Source organism: Coenobita brevimanus, chromosome 55 (genome assembly GCF_032717465.1).
Source record: "Coenobita brevimanus isolate Jiangsu-jjx chromosome 55, ASM3271746v2, whole genome shotgun sequence".
NCBI classification, from domain to species: Eukaryota; Metazoa; Arthropoda; class Malacostraca; order Decapoda; family Coenobitidae; genus Coenobita; species Coenobita brevimanus.
In genome coordinates, this window is record NC_137008.1 from 16,728,321 (window position 1) to 16,742,320 (window position 14,000).

The 14,000-nt window shown below is 40.2% G+C and overlaps 2 non-coding genes across 2 annotated transcripts; one reads left to right on the forward strand and one right to left on the reverse strand.

The window, feature by feature from the left end:
* The first annotated feature begins 2,872 nt into the window (after nt 1-2,872).
* Nucleotides 2,873-2,991, forward strand: LOC145401444 (5S ribosomal RNA). The gene has a single exon (XR_013897595.1). It is a non-coding gene; the product is annotated as a 5S ribosomal RNA (ribosomal RNA).
* Nucleotides 2,992-3,996: 1,005 nt separating this feature from the next.
* Nucleotides 3,997-4,115, reverse strand: LOC145401523 (5S ribosomal RNA). Its single transcript, XR_013897614.1, has one exon. It is a non-coding gene; the product is annotated as a 5S ribosomal RNA (ribosomal RNA).
* Nucleotides 4,116-14,000: the final 9,885 nt, after the last annotated feature.

Here is a 14,000-nt window from a genome sequence, read left to right on the forward strand (position 1 = left end):
CAGCTTCACCTCTAGATTTCAGAAAAGTAAATGTACTTATTGTAGTAAACTTGGTCATACTACGGAGAGATGTTTCAGGAGACAGCGTGATGTGAACAAAAAGGAGTCCTTAAATAATCAGTCAATTGGTCTAGTGTCCACTCTTGAGAGTTCCCAGAATTCTTTAACTGAGTTAACTGAACCTGCTTTGAGGGGTAACTTAAATTCTCATGATGGAGCTCCTCTTTTGAGCAGTAACGTGGGTGACACTCTCAAGAGTTCATGTGCTAATTTCCTGTCTGATGGTTTTGTTAGTCCTCTGGACAGTAATGACAGGAAATCAGTTAAGATATATCGTGATACAGGTGCTTGCCAATCCCTTATGCTGACCAGTGTTCTAGGCTCTAATGTTAATTCCTCTGATGAAATTGTAATCTTACAAGGTGTAGGGAATAATTACTTCTCTGTCCTTCTGTGCAGAGTGAATTTAGAGTCTGGTTTTGTTAATGGTTCCGTTATGGTTGGGTTGGTTGAGACACTCCCAATGTCAGGTGTAACTTTCTTACTTGGAAATGATATTGGTGGAAGTCAAGTGTGTCCAGCTCCTCAGTTGTCTAGTGAGCCAGTGGCTGCGACCCAGGATTGTGATGTCCCTGATGTGTTCCCTGCATGTGCTGTCACTAGGGCTAAGTCTAAAGTTACTGGTGATTTAGAGGATAATGATGATGATGATGTTATCCTAGCTGACACTTTTCTTGCTAATTTGGACCACTCACCAGATGAGGCAGTACCTCGTAGTGTTGATAATTTGTCTCGTCAAGAGTTGGTTGAGTTGCAGGTTGCTGACCCTGAGTTGAAAGGTCTAGCTAACTCTGCTTGCAGTGAGGAAGAGTCAGCTGGTGCTTCTACTTGTTATTATATAAAGTCAGGAGTACTTATGAGGAAGTGGAGACCCCCAACAACATCAGCCGACTGTGAATGGGAGGTTGTACATCAAGTTGTCATCCCTCGTGTTTGTAGGCAGGATATCATTAGAGTGGCTCATGATTCCAGTTTGGCAGGAAACCTTGGAGTGAGGAAGACTGTGGCACGCATTTTGAAACACTTCTACTGGCCAGGTATCTTCAGGGATGTTTCCTGGTATTGTAAGTCTTGTCACACCTGTCAAGTTGTGGGGAAGTGTAATCAGACCGAAAAGGTTGCACCTCTAGTTCCCATTCCTCCTTTTGAGGCGCCTTTCACCCGTGTGTTGGTGGATATTGTGGGCCCTCTTCCTAAGACTTCTTCAGGATTTTCTTATGTGTTGACCCTGATTGATATGGCTACTCGTTATCCTGAAGCCATTCCACTTATAAAGATCTCAGCAAAGAACGTGGTTAAGGAAATGCCAGGGTTCTTCACCAAGTTTGGTCTGCCCAAGGAGGTACAGTCAGACCGGGGAAGTAATTTCATGTCAAATGTTTTCAAGCAGTCTCTGAAAGAGTTGGGCATCTCCCAGATCACGTCTTCAGCTTACCATCCCCAGACCCAAGGAGCGTTGGAGAGATATCATCAAACACTCAAATCGATGCTCAAGAAATACTGTTTGGAACATCAGAAAGACTGGGATAAAGGTCTTCCATTCGTTGTGTTTGCTGCAAGAGAATCTCCAAATGAATCACTGGGCTTCTCACCTTTTGAACTACTGTTTGGCCATGAAGTAAGAGGACCCCTTAAGCTACTCAAGGAATGCTGGCTGTCGGAGGAAGATGACGTCAACCTGCTGGAGTATGTGATGAAGTTCAAAGAACGGCTGTCCACTGCTTTACAGCTGGCGAGAGAGAATTTAGGAGCTGCTCAGGAGAAGATGAAGACTTGGTATGATAAGAAGTCCAGGTTACGCCACTTTCAGCCAGGAGATCAGGTTTTGATTCTGCTACCGGTGCATGGGCAACCTCTTCAAGCCAAATTTAGTGGTCCTTATTTCGTGGAGAAGAAACTCAGTGATGTCAACTATGTCATCGCCACACCAGATCGTAGAAAGAACAAGCAACTATGTCACATCAACATGCTAAAGTTATATCACAGGCGGGACGAAAATAATCCAGTCTGCACTGTAGCCGTTCCACCCGAGTCTGCAAGTGAAGCTCTCCCATGCAGTATGAGCCTGAGTGATAGTTTGGGGAAGAATCCTGATATCATGAATGATCTCCAGACTAAGCTTTCTCACCTACCTCCCGAGGAAAGGCAGGAGTTTTCGGCATTACTGCAGGAGTACCCGCAAGTGTTCCGTGCCACTCCAGGAAGAACCACTGTGTTGATGCATGATGTCGATGTTGGAGACGCAAAGCCAATTAAACTGCCTCCTTACCGTGTGAACCCAGTGAAAGTTCCTCTCATCCAGAAGGAGCTTGGCTACCTGTTGGACCACAAGATGATTGAGCCCTGTCAGAGCGAGTGGAGTTCTCCTGTCACTCTAGTCCCTAAGCCAGGTGGGTCACAGCGGCTTTGCATTGACTACAGACGTGTTAATCAGATAACTAAAACAGACACTTACCCTCTCCCTCGTGTGGAAGATTGCATAGACAAGATCGGAAAGGCTAGGTACATAAGTAAGTTTGATTTGTTAAAGGGATACTGGCAAGTACCTATGACTGAACGTGCTAAGGAGATCTCATGTTTTATAACACTAGGAAAGACTTTTGCATGTTCTGTAATGCCATATGGTATGAAGAATGCACCAGCCACATTTCAGAAGCTCATGAATGTTGTAACAGAGGGTTTGGCAGGGTGTGTTGTTTATATTGATGATGTATTAATCTTCAGTGACAACTGGAAAGATCACCTATGCCATGTCAGTAAATTTCTTGAGCGTTTGGTTCAGACTAATCTTGTAGCTAATTTATCAAAGTGTGCCAACGGCCATGCCACGTTGAGTACACCGCTTCCCATCCGATCAGCGAAGTTAAGCAACGTTGGGTCTGGTTAGTACTTGGATGGGTGACCGCCTGGGAACACCAGATGCTGTTGGCATCCCTACGTGTCAAGTGGGGTTGGTGGAGGATTAGTGCCCCTCCCTGTAAAACAATTAACTCTAAGCCCTTGGCCACCCCATTTGGGATACATGGCGTCTGGCAATGGATGGATGGATGGATGGGGTGAGTTTGGTCAAGCTAAAGTTCAGTACCTTGGGTACGTAATTGGTGATGGACATGTTGCACCACCAGCAGCTAAGGTTCAGGTTATAAGTGATCTTCCCAGACCTAAAAGTAGGAAAGAGCTACAAAGATTTTTGGGAATGGTAGGTTATTACCGGAGATTTGTTCTTAACTTTTCAATTTTTGTATCACCACTTACAGACCTACTGAAAAAGATAGTTAAATTTGTCTGGACCGATAACTGTGAATCCACTTTCAACAAACTTAAAGCTATCCTATTAAGTCAGCCAGTGCTCGCTACCCCAAATTTTGCTAAGCCTTTTAAGATGTCTGTTGATGCAAGTGATACAGGAGCTGGGGCTGTTTTGCTGCAAGAGGATGATCAGGGTATTGAACACCCTGTATCTTATTGCAGTAAGAAGTTCACTCCACCTCAAAAGAACTACTCAACTATTGAGAAAGAGCTTTTGCCTTTGATTTTGGGTTTACAGCATTTTTCATTTTATTTGTGTTCTGGTTTTGACCCCATAGTCATTTATACCGATCATAACCCACTGAAATTCCTTAGTAAGTTTAAAGATAAAAATCAGAGATTGACAAGATGGAGTCTACTTCTTCAGGAGTATTCATTAGACATACACCATGTCAAGGGGAAAGAAAATGTTATTGCAGATTGCTTATCTAGACTTTAGACAGATTGTTTTAGAGTAATAAGAAATTTTCTTTGTAAATTTCTTTTTCTTTGTGGCCTGTGATTTCATCATTCATTCATTCGTTGCCAGACACCATGTATCCCTATTGGGGTGGGCAAGGGCTTAGAGTTAATTGTTTTACGGGGAGGGGCACTAATCCTCCACCAACCCCACTTGACAAGTAGGGATGCCAACAGCATCTGGTGTTCCCAGGTGGTCACCCATCCAAGTACTAACCAGACCCAATGTTGCTTAACTTCGCTGATCGGACGGGAAGCGGTGTACTCAACGTGGTATGGCCGTTGGCATTTCATCATCCTTTGTGTAATTCTAACGTGCAGTGTGCTGCATGTTTGATCACGAGCGTGTTCTGCCTCAGTCCCCCCTTCTACCGTTATAGTAGAGTAAGTCGTTCTTTCTGTTGTTCAGAGCAGGATTGTCAACTCTTTGTCCCCAATGGCTTCATTTGTGCGTCTTTCTTACAAGTTGTATCAAGCTCTGCCGGCCCCTATATAATGAGCTCAGTCTCTGCATCATTGCCACTTAGATCTGCTCCTCATTTTGTTCACATCTCTGTCCTCCCCTGTACAGTTGTTATTGTGAGTGCTCAGGAAGTCTCCAACCATCTAGCAGCTGTGTGTAATTTGAGTATAATTGTTGTTGCATTTTTTCTTGTACTGTGTAGCATAAGGTTAATTCTTAGGCCTAGTAAGGTTTTTGTAATTCATGTAAGGTTCTTATTGTCAGCCATTATTAATAATATTTTGTATCTGTAATAATATATCTTGGATTCACTGAGTATTATCTAGTATTTTCATTTTATCAGGGCTGACTTAGATAAATTTACTCTTGCTAATTTCGTGTTAATAAAGGCTATTGCAGTTAACCATATATTTAACCTGTTTTTGCCATTACATTATCCTTATGAGTCCTGAATGTTTTTTTGTTAGTTTGAGCATTAAACTTTAACTTGTAATTTTACCTAACTCTTTGTTTTGAACCTGGAACTTTACGGGACAGTAGTGATTTTTAGTATTCTCACTTAAAGTGTACATTATCTTTCTCTGTTCCGTAACAATATATATATATATATATATATATATATCTATATATATATATATATATATATATATATATATATATAAAGAAAAAGGCAAATTGGGTGAAGAATGTAAAGAACTCCATAGTTTTTATTTAAAGAAAAAAAAAACAATTTACACAAGAAAAAGGCACTCTGGATTAAGTATGTAAAGAATTCCATATATCTGATTGAAAGAAAACAAAAATAAAGTAAGAATAAACAAGTTTCACTATGTTTTATCTCATTTCCATTAGAAACCCATTTCTGGTTTAATCAGAACTCACATCTGAGCCAGTCCCGCCCAACCGTTTCGGAATTAAACGTGGCGTGCAATTTTAAATTTCAGTTTTGTGTTCATTTCTACTGTATAATAGGTTTGCATAATATTCTTAATTTTCAACTGATTGTGGTACATATTTTGCTTGCATTTTGGCTAAAAATTACCGTAAAATTACCCTATGCTATGCAATACCCTTAACACTACCCTAGAAGGGGTCTCATTACCCTAGTTTAGTGTATTTTACCCTAAAATGGAAGCCCTGCCCTCCCCTCACTGAATCAGGAGAGTACTGGAACAGAGAGAAATATTCGAATTCCCAGCTAGGAAGTATGAGCTTTAAAAAAAAAAATGGGGTGTCAAAACACCCCACCTGACTAACGAATGGTTAAGGAAGGCATGCTGCGGAAGGAAGAAATAAATGAGTACTTATGAACCTCGGTGCCTACTGAAAATGTTGGAAAAGACCAAGACCCATATTCTCGTTAGGTAAAGAAGTTCTCTAGCACCTCCCCCTTAATTATAGATTTCCCAAACTTCCCATTAATATTTTTTTTTTTTTTTGCCCTCCACCTGACAGTCAGATGAGGGTGTTGTTATCACCAGGATCAATAGATGTCCGTCCGTAGAGTTGGGCTACATGGTGGCAGGGCAGCTGGCCAGCATAGAGATTTCGTTTCCTGGCCAGAACTCAGAAATTATTCACAATAGAGAAATGAAATTTCACATAGTTATGTACCTTATTGTGAACTGGTGCCTTTTGATAGGTAGAATGCTGTGTCTTAAGTAATTTTGATTTAATAACGAAAAAGTAAAAAATATAAAAAAAAACATTTCAGTGTGACCCGCACAAGGAATCTGAAGGGCCCACATTATGTGTCCCCGAGGCGTTCCCCTTATACCCACCTTTAAAAGAAAAGATGGAGGGGGCGAGGGCCGTTATGGGCATGGTTAGGTGTGCAGGGAGGTGGGGGGAGGTATGTGTTTGGTCAGCTGGAGAGTTGCGACAGTGTAGCATTGCTTTTTTTTTTTTTTATCTTATATCTTTTTAATATGGACAAAAATTACATGAATAACGCATAAGAATACAAGAACGGAGCAGAAGCAGAAATAAACCGGTAATGATGAGGCTTCTTTTAACCCGCGCCGTCCCGGCGACGTGAATTAACGTGGCAACATTGCAAGGTCCCTAAATTGCACAATTTTCAATTATTGCGAGTGATTTCGCGAGTGATTTTTGGCACGTATACACAGGACACCTTCCTCTATTCCTCTACAAGATGCCAAGCAGGAACAATGCCTTAGACCACATAACCTCTCCCCCCCCCCTGCACGCCATTGTCTCGGCAATTCACCTGTTACCAGTGACCTGGCCAATAAAGACATTCAGGGCCAGAGTGATTCCCCAATCGATGACAATGTGGAGGACAAAGTTTACATAGCATTAGAGGAAGAAACAGTCAGAAATGATGATCAGGTAATGTGGGAAAAAAAAGGTCATGAATGGTGATGAGTTAGTGAGTGAAACAATGCTTATAATGCCTATATTACTGTTTGAAAACTAATATACTCTTGTACTACGTATAAATTCGTACCAAGTAAATAAATAAATACTGTTTATGAGTGGATAAAATAGTTACCCTCCCATAGAACTCGTTTTCTTTGGTGCCAGCCTGTTAGAAAACCCAGTCAGGTAAGGAAGTACTCGTACCTAAATCCGGTATTTTAAACCTCAGGTGAGCGATTTCTCTATGAATTTTCGATGTTTCTCACCAAAAGCGGATGTTTGAGCCCCCCCAAAAAAGGTCCAAAAACGTCGGGATGGGGCGTGTTAAATGTCAACAAAGATTGCATGAATGCATAAGAACTTAGTAATGGAACAGAATAAGGACTTCACCGGTAAGGAAGAGCTATTAGTAAGCTTCTTTTTAGTGTCGACAAAGATTCCACGAGTAGTGCATCAGAATAAAGTAAGGGATCAGAATCAGAAATAAACCGGTAAGGAAGAGGCGTTAGTAAGGTTCCTAGCCACGTGAAAATACTGCGCCAAGTGATTTGTCTTGCCCCATCCTGCCTGCCATGTACCCTGCCCTGCTCTGCCCTGTGCTAATCATCTCAGCCTGCCCTTCCCAATATGAGAGATGGACTGGTACTTCTCGCATTATTCCAGGCTCGGAATCCCTCTCATGGAACGGGAAGTAATTTGTGCAGTGAAGCGAAATTCTTATCAGCGCTGTTTATGAGACAACCCTAGATCAGTAAATGGCATGATGGTCTGAAATATCATGGACTTTAGAATTACTCTCTTTACTAGTCGTGATAGCGAAGCTAATATTGCTTTTAATGTGTGTGTATGTGTGTGTGTGTGTGTGTTTGCACGATAACCTCGCAACTGCTCAAGATATCATCAAAAACTTTTACAGATGTGTAGTAGGGGAAAAAAGTGATCACGGGTTCGAAATTGGTGAAAGTAGGTCAAGGTCTGTTGGTCTGTTACCACGATAATTTCGCAACCTCTCAAGATACCATCACAAAATTTCACAGGTCTGTAGTAGGGATGAAAATCTCCTATGAGTATTGTTTAAAGTTTGTTTGTCTGTGTGTCTGTGTGACTGTTAGCACAATTTCACAACCGCACCAGATATCATCACAAAATTTTACGGGTGTGTAGTAGGAATGATAATCTACGAGTTCGAAATTGCTGACAGTAGGTCAAGGTCTGTGTTACCACGATAACCTAGCAACAACTCAAGATATCATCACAAAATTTTACAGGTGTGTAGTAGGGATGAAAATCTACGATTTCGAAATTGGTGAAAGTAGGTCAAGGTCAAGGTCATATTGCGAGCCGCGCTTGATACGGACTGGCTTGCGGCTTGTGTGATTCAGTCCTTTGAGAGGGAGCCTCTGGTGTTTTCATCAAAATGCTATATATAGATTCTTCATGCTAACCTATTATGTCTGGAAAACTGGTGCAGTCTAAAAAAAACGCTAACTAATAAATCTGAGGAATCCCTCGTTTGTCATAATGCAGAACTATATGAATTCTTATCACAATATAAATTGAAAATTATACAGACAAATAGTAGCCATGCAAGATATCATATGGTAATGGCACAGTAACCAAATACTAGATCATCCACAAAGCACGGTTACAAAGATAAAAACATTTGTTTCGCTGATCATTATACCGAAACATTGCCACGTTTGATTGCTCCTTCTTTGCAGGTTGAGTGGGTTGGAGGTCGGATATACGTGTGACTGAGGATTTTACAGTGATACCTTCTCCCGCGATCTTGCAACTCCGAAGCGCACAAGCACCAGTTAAAAGGATTATTATCTTATTTTGTCCATCAAAATTTTAAGTAACCAACTGCTTTGCACCTCATTCCTAAAAATGGTAAATCTAACTTGAAGAAAGTTATGTGGTCTATCATATCAACTTAATGAAAACATTGCCACTGTTTTATGCTTTTAATACCATTTATATGTTTACACATTTCAGTAATCTGTCACCATGAGCCCTTTACCTAGTCAGTAAGTATTAGATCTGCTGTATAACTGCCCCTCTCCCTCTCTCTCTGATACTCCCCTCCTGTCTCATGATTCAGTGCAAAGGAGGCAATAACTGGCGATCTGGAAGAAAGTCGTCTCTCCAAAGAAAAATTTAATACAGGATACCCCAAATCATGGACAGTTCATACGGAAATGTTTGGTTTCATTCTGTTTAATCGACTAGATGTCACAGGCAGACGAAAATACTGATTAAGAAAACAGTTCCAGTTTTGACTTGTTGCATTCGTGAACGACTGAAAGTTCCAGTTAACTCTGCAATAAAGAATATGACAGAGAATGGTTGAGAATGAACTGCTTGACGGGTGTTTCGTGCCCAGAGTAATCGGTAAGGGGTACAAGAGAGTACAGTAGCAGTCACTGACATCGTGACAGTGAAAGAGATGCAACACTGCAGCAAAGACAGTTGTTGAAAGGAGTCGCCATGGCCAGGGAGGTGGTGAGATGAAATGCCTGTATTATTTCCTGTCTTTTAAACATATTATCGAGACTAAAGTTTTCCTGTTGGACAGCATATCTAGGAGCGGGCCTGTGAGTCTATAAATTGCTGATTATATTCGGAAACGAGGTACTCCACTTGAGTCCATTATTAGGGTATTTTCTATCACATCTGTCTAGAGTACTTTTGTACTTGTTTCATTTCAGCTTCAGGTGAGGTATTTATAATTTCTTTCCTGCTATTACAGGCTACAAGTGATGATGGTATATGAAGTAAAGAGGCATATTCTTGTGTTTTCCCCCAAAACTGGGTGTACCAGGCTAGAAGTAAATTGGTGAACATATAAAGAACAACAACCACGTTGACAGAGTTTCGGAAGAAACAAGGAAGGTGGAAAAAAAAAAAACTAATTAAATACAATTATGGTCTGCGCCACATGCTGGCTAGCATAATATGTCAGAGGAAGGCATAAGGACTCAGGCAGATGAACCACGGCAGAGAGTGAAATGTAGGGGGAGGAGGTAAGGTAATGAAGGAAGGAAAAGAAAACTAGAAGTTACGCAGAAGAAGTAAGACAAGAGAATGCAGAGGAAATAAAGTAGAGGGAGTAAGTGCAGAAGGCGTGAGTCGAGACAGAAAGAGTAGATCAGGGAGAGTAAAGCAGATGAAGCGTAGTAGCGGGATGCAGGGGGAGTAAGGCAAGGGCAGGAAGAGAAAATAAAGTATACAGTGTTAGACAGAAGGTGTACTGAAGAAGAGACAAGAGGAGTAAGGCAAGGAGCGGCAGAGCTAGTAAAACAGGAGTAAGGCAAAAGGAAAAGTAAGACACAGGAAGGAAGAGTGTTAGGTAGGGGGAAATAGAGGGAGTAAGGCAGAGGGAGCATGGCAGAAAAATATATAGCAAAGGGAAGCGGAGGAGGTACGAGAGGGCGAGTAAGGACGAGGGAGTAAGACGGGAGTAAGACGAGGTATTAAAGCAGGAGAGAATAATTTAAGAAAAATCTGATTGGAAATTTTTTTTTCCGAAAGAGGACAGTACGATTATGCGATGAAAAGTTTTTGTATGCTACCCCTAGCCCGACAGTCCTCTCGTAGTAAGCACATAAGCATAAATCTCGAATAGACTTTGCGGTACGATATATTTTTTTCTTATTGATAGTCACTAAGCGATTTTACGCCACCACGGAACTCTTACCTCCTCCCCGCTTACCGAAGTGATAAGTATAATGAACGGCATTGGTAAGCCAGGAAAAAGGCAGAGTATATGGTATTTGAAACGTCAGACCCAATGAACTACCGGTCAACAACTTATCTCTCGACCTGTTAACGTATGCTGCGTCTTCTCTCAGCAATGATTTCGCCTTCAGCGACACACCACCATCATTATGATAAAAGCATCACATTGTACCTCCACCCAGTTGGAGCAAGGGGTGGTGTTTATGAGAGAATATGCCGAGTCGTGGGAGGAACTCTCATTGCTGAATGGGGGAAAAAAACAACATGAGCAAAAGTATTTGCGGACCTCTGTGACTTATGAAATATCCAGGGCCCTGCTCTCTCTCTCTCTCTCGTCCTCCCACTGTCGTGCCTCTCTTGCCATGGTCTACCCTACCCTGCCCTGGTTATCTCTTTCAGCCCTCACCCACCAGAGACTGACTATTGCCTCGCGTTTAATCCCAGGCCGGGAATTCTTGTTAGAGAACGGGGTAAAACTGTGTAATTAAGCGCAACTCGTACTGGCGCTGTTTATGAGACAACCCCAGCTCAGTGGGATAGCTTGTTTGTCTGATATATCATGCCATTCAGAAAAATCTCTAATGTTTTCTGTGCCAGTTTTCAAGCAGATTTTTCATATTGTCCTCTCATGTTGAATAAACTGTAGCAGTACCAAGATACAACGTTTTTGAAAGAATTTTAATCAAAACTACTAAAACAGCTCAACACAATAAAACTGCTGAAAGGATGCAGAGAACTGAATATTAGTATCACATAAATATCTGATTACCCACATAGTACTGTTCTGGAAGGAAACGTGTTGTACATGGCTTTGAATAATAGGATACTGCAAATTTTGTGTTAATATCAGAAAAATATGCTGTAATTTACGCTGAGAAAATTACATTGATAATTATCTATCCGGTTCTTGTAATTGTGTAATGACATGACAAGTACAACTGATTAGGTAATTTGCTCCGTACACCACAGTATTTCCTAAACAATGCCTTTCAGTCTCGGTAATGAAATGAACTTATTCTAACTTGAACAAAGGTGTGTAACTTGCCCTTTCGACTCGCTGAAGCATTACTACTGCTCTACCTCTTTGTGTGTGTGTGTGTGTGTGTGTGTGTGTGTGTGTGTGTGTGTGTGTGTGTGTGTGGATTTACATACTTCATTTAAATTTAACCCATTTTTCTAGTGCAAATAGCTGTAACTTTCTCCATCTATGTCACTATGCGTCTTTCACATTATCGGTAAGTGTTTGGTCTGCTACTGAACCACACTTTATGTACTGTACATGGCCTAACAAACATTCTGATATACTCCTCTCCATTTCTATCAGTCTACCATACACCTTTCATATAATTTCGTGTGATTTATTTCTTGAAAAAAAATTTGATCTTGTTTACTTTCCTACACTGACACAGAAACAACATTCTTAAATCCACTGGTATTATTACACTCATCCAAGATTTATGGTATATATTTAACAAATGTTTCAACGCATTCTGGTACGTTTCATCACCTTTGCATATTCTGTACATAATTTAACCTTGTATCATAACAATCCTCATTTTCTAAATAGCATCTATTACTTTTACCAGTGTCATTCAGATTTCTCCTTTACTATAGGACATGTTTTATTCTCTCTCTCTCTCTCTCTCTCTCTCTCTCTCTCTCTCTCTCTCTCTCTCTCTCTCTCTCTGTCTCACACACACACACACACACACACACACACACACATTTACAATCACATCTAAATCTTTGTTGCCATTCCGTCTGACAAACTTCTCTACTTCATTGATATTTCCAGTCAAACAAGAACTCATATCCTGACACTAGGTATTGTCAGCTCATCCCTTCACTCCCTCAGCTATCTCAAGTTATATATTTACAACCCTGTTATCAACATTTTACCCCTTAACACCTTTAATGAGATGAGATTTTTTTTTTTTTAAATTCTTGCAACCTTTAGACAATTCGTTTAAACTTAGGAGACATTTTCATCTGTGGCGTTAGATAAAGCATTCACTGACCCCTTCATTACAAAAGTTCTTCCCTGTGAATAATAAAGACGTCTGGGGAAAGTAAAAAGAAACCGATAGAATACATCACCTGACTGAAGAGATAAATGATCTTACGCACTCAGTACCTCGTTCTGGGATTCCCATTAGCCTCGTTCCCACTTATATATATATATATATATATATATATATATATATATATATATATATATATATATATATATATATATATATATATATATATATATATATATATATATATATATATATATATATATATATATATATATATATATATTCATTCATTCATTGCCAGACGCCATGTATCCCAAACGGGGTGGCCAAGGGCTTAGAGTTAATTGTTTTACAGGGAGGGGCACTAATCCTCCACCAACCCACTTGACACGTAGGGAGAACGTATATATATATATATATATATGCACGTTTTCTCACTCAGTTGCCAGATCTTTTATCTCTTATTACATCCGAGAGCCACATATCCAACAACCCAACCATTTACCCAGTGCAGTGTATCTCAGCAGCACCATGATGGCTAGTTTCAACAGAAAGACTGACAGTCGGAGAGGCAAGACGGCTTTAAATATACAGTACAGTATTATGAAGAGGCTCAAAGAAGTGATTATCCAGAGGTTTTAATGTTTTTCTTTTCCTCGAAGCTAGGTAAAGTTCGCAATTAATTAGTGTGAAAAAAAAAAAAAAAAAAACACTGTAGGTTCCCAGCTAGCCTGTAAATGTTCGCAAATCCGGGTCGGCTCTGGAAAAATCTAAATTCAGTTCTCAGGAAGCTCACACTCTCCGACAATTTTTCTTTCTTTTCGTCCCGTCCTTGCTTTACCAGCAGTAGGCTACAGCTGCAGAACTTGTGCAGTTTAATTGTTGCGTGTTATGTTGCAAGAGAACATTGCAATTTAATATACACTGACTTCATGCCTTATCCCACTTCTTTCTAGTGTGGCATATGATACATTATTTTACCATGAACTCCTTTTATTTGAGTCACCTCATTTCCCTTTACAATTTGTTTAATGCCACACGTACTGTATAAGAAGGTGACTTGTACCAACGCGTACGAATGTTTAAAGAAGATTATGAGCACATTCTAGTCTGTGACATTCTTTAGGACGGAAGTAACATTTCTGCTGCCAGGCGAAAATTTCTTTTAAAAAAGTATTTTAAGTTGTAGTTTTATTTTTTTATATAGTGAATTACATAATACAAGGCACCACACCGTTGATAGTAACACTGTAAAATTCAGTAGGCAATATATATAATTATACACCATTTTATAACAGGTTTGTCACATATGTTACCCTAGGTCATTGTGAGTATCCTACATATTTTCCAGTGTATTAAGGAGAAACCCAAATGAAAGCGGGTATACAGATGAGGTTTGGCAAATACGGCGTTACTCTTCCGAAGAATATCCAATCCAAGCAAGAAGATAACAGACAGTTATTTTGACAACCTTTTTATTTCTTTTCTTTCCCCGTCTGAATCACCTGAGTGATCAAAACTGTGATGCTACAGGGACTATACGAGGCAACATGATAAGGAAGTCC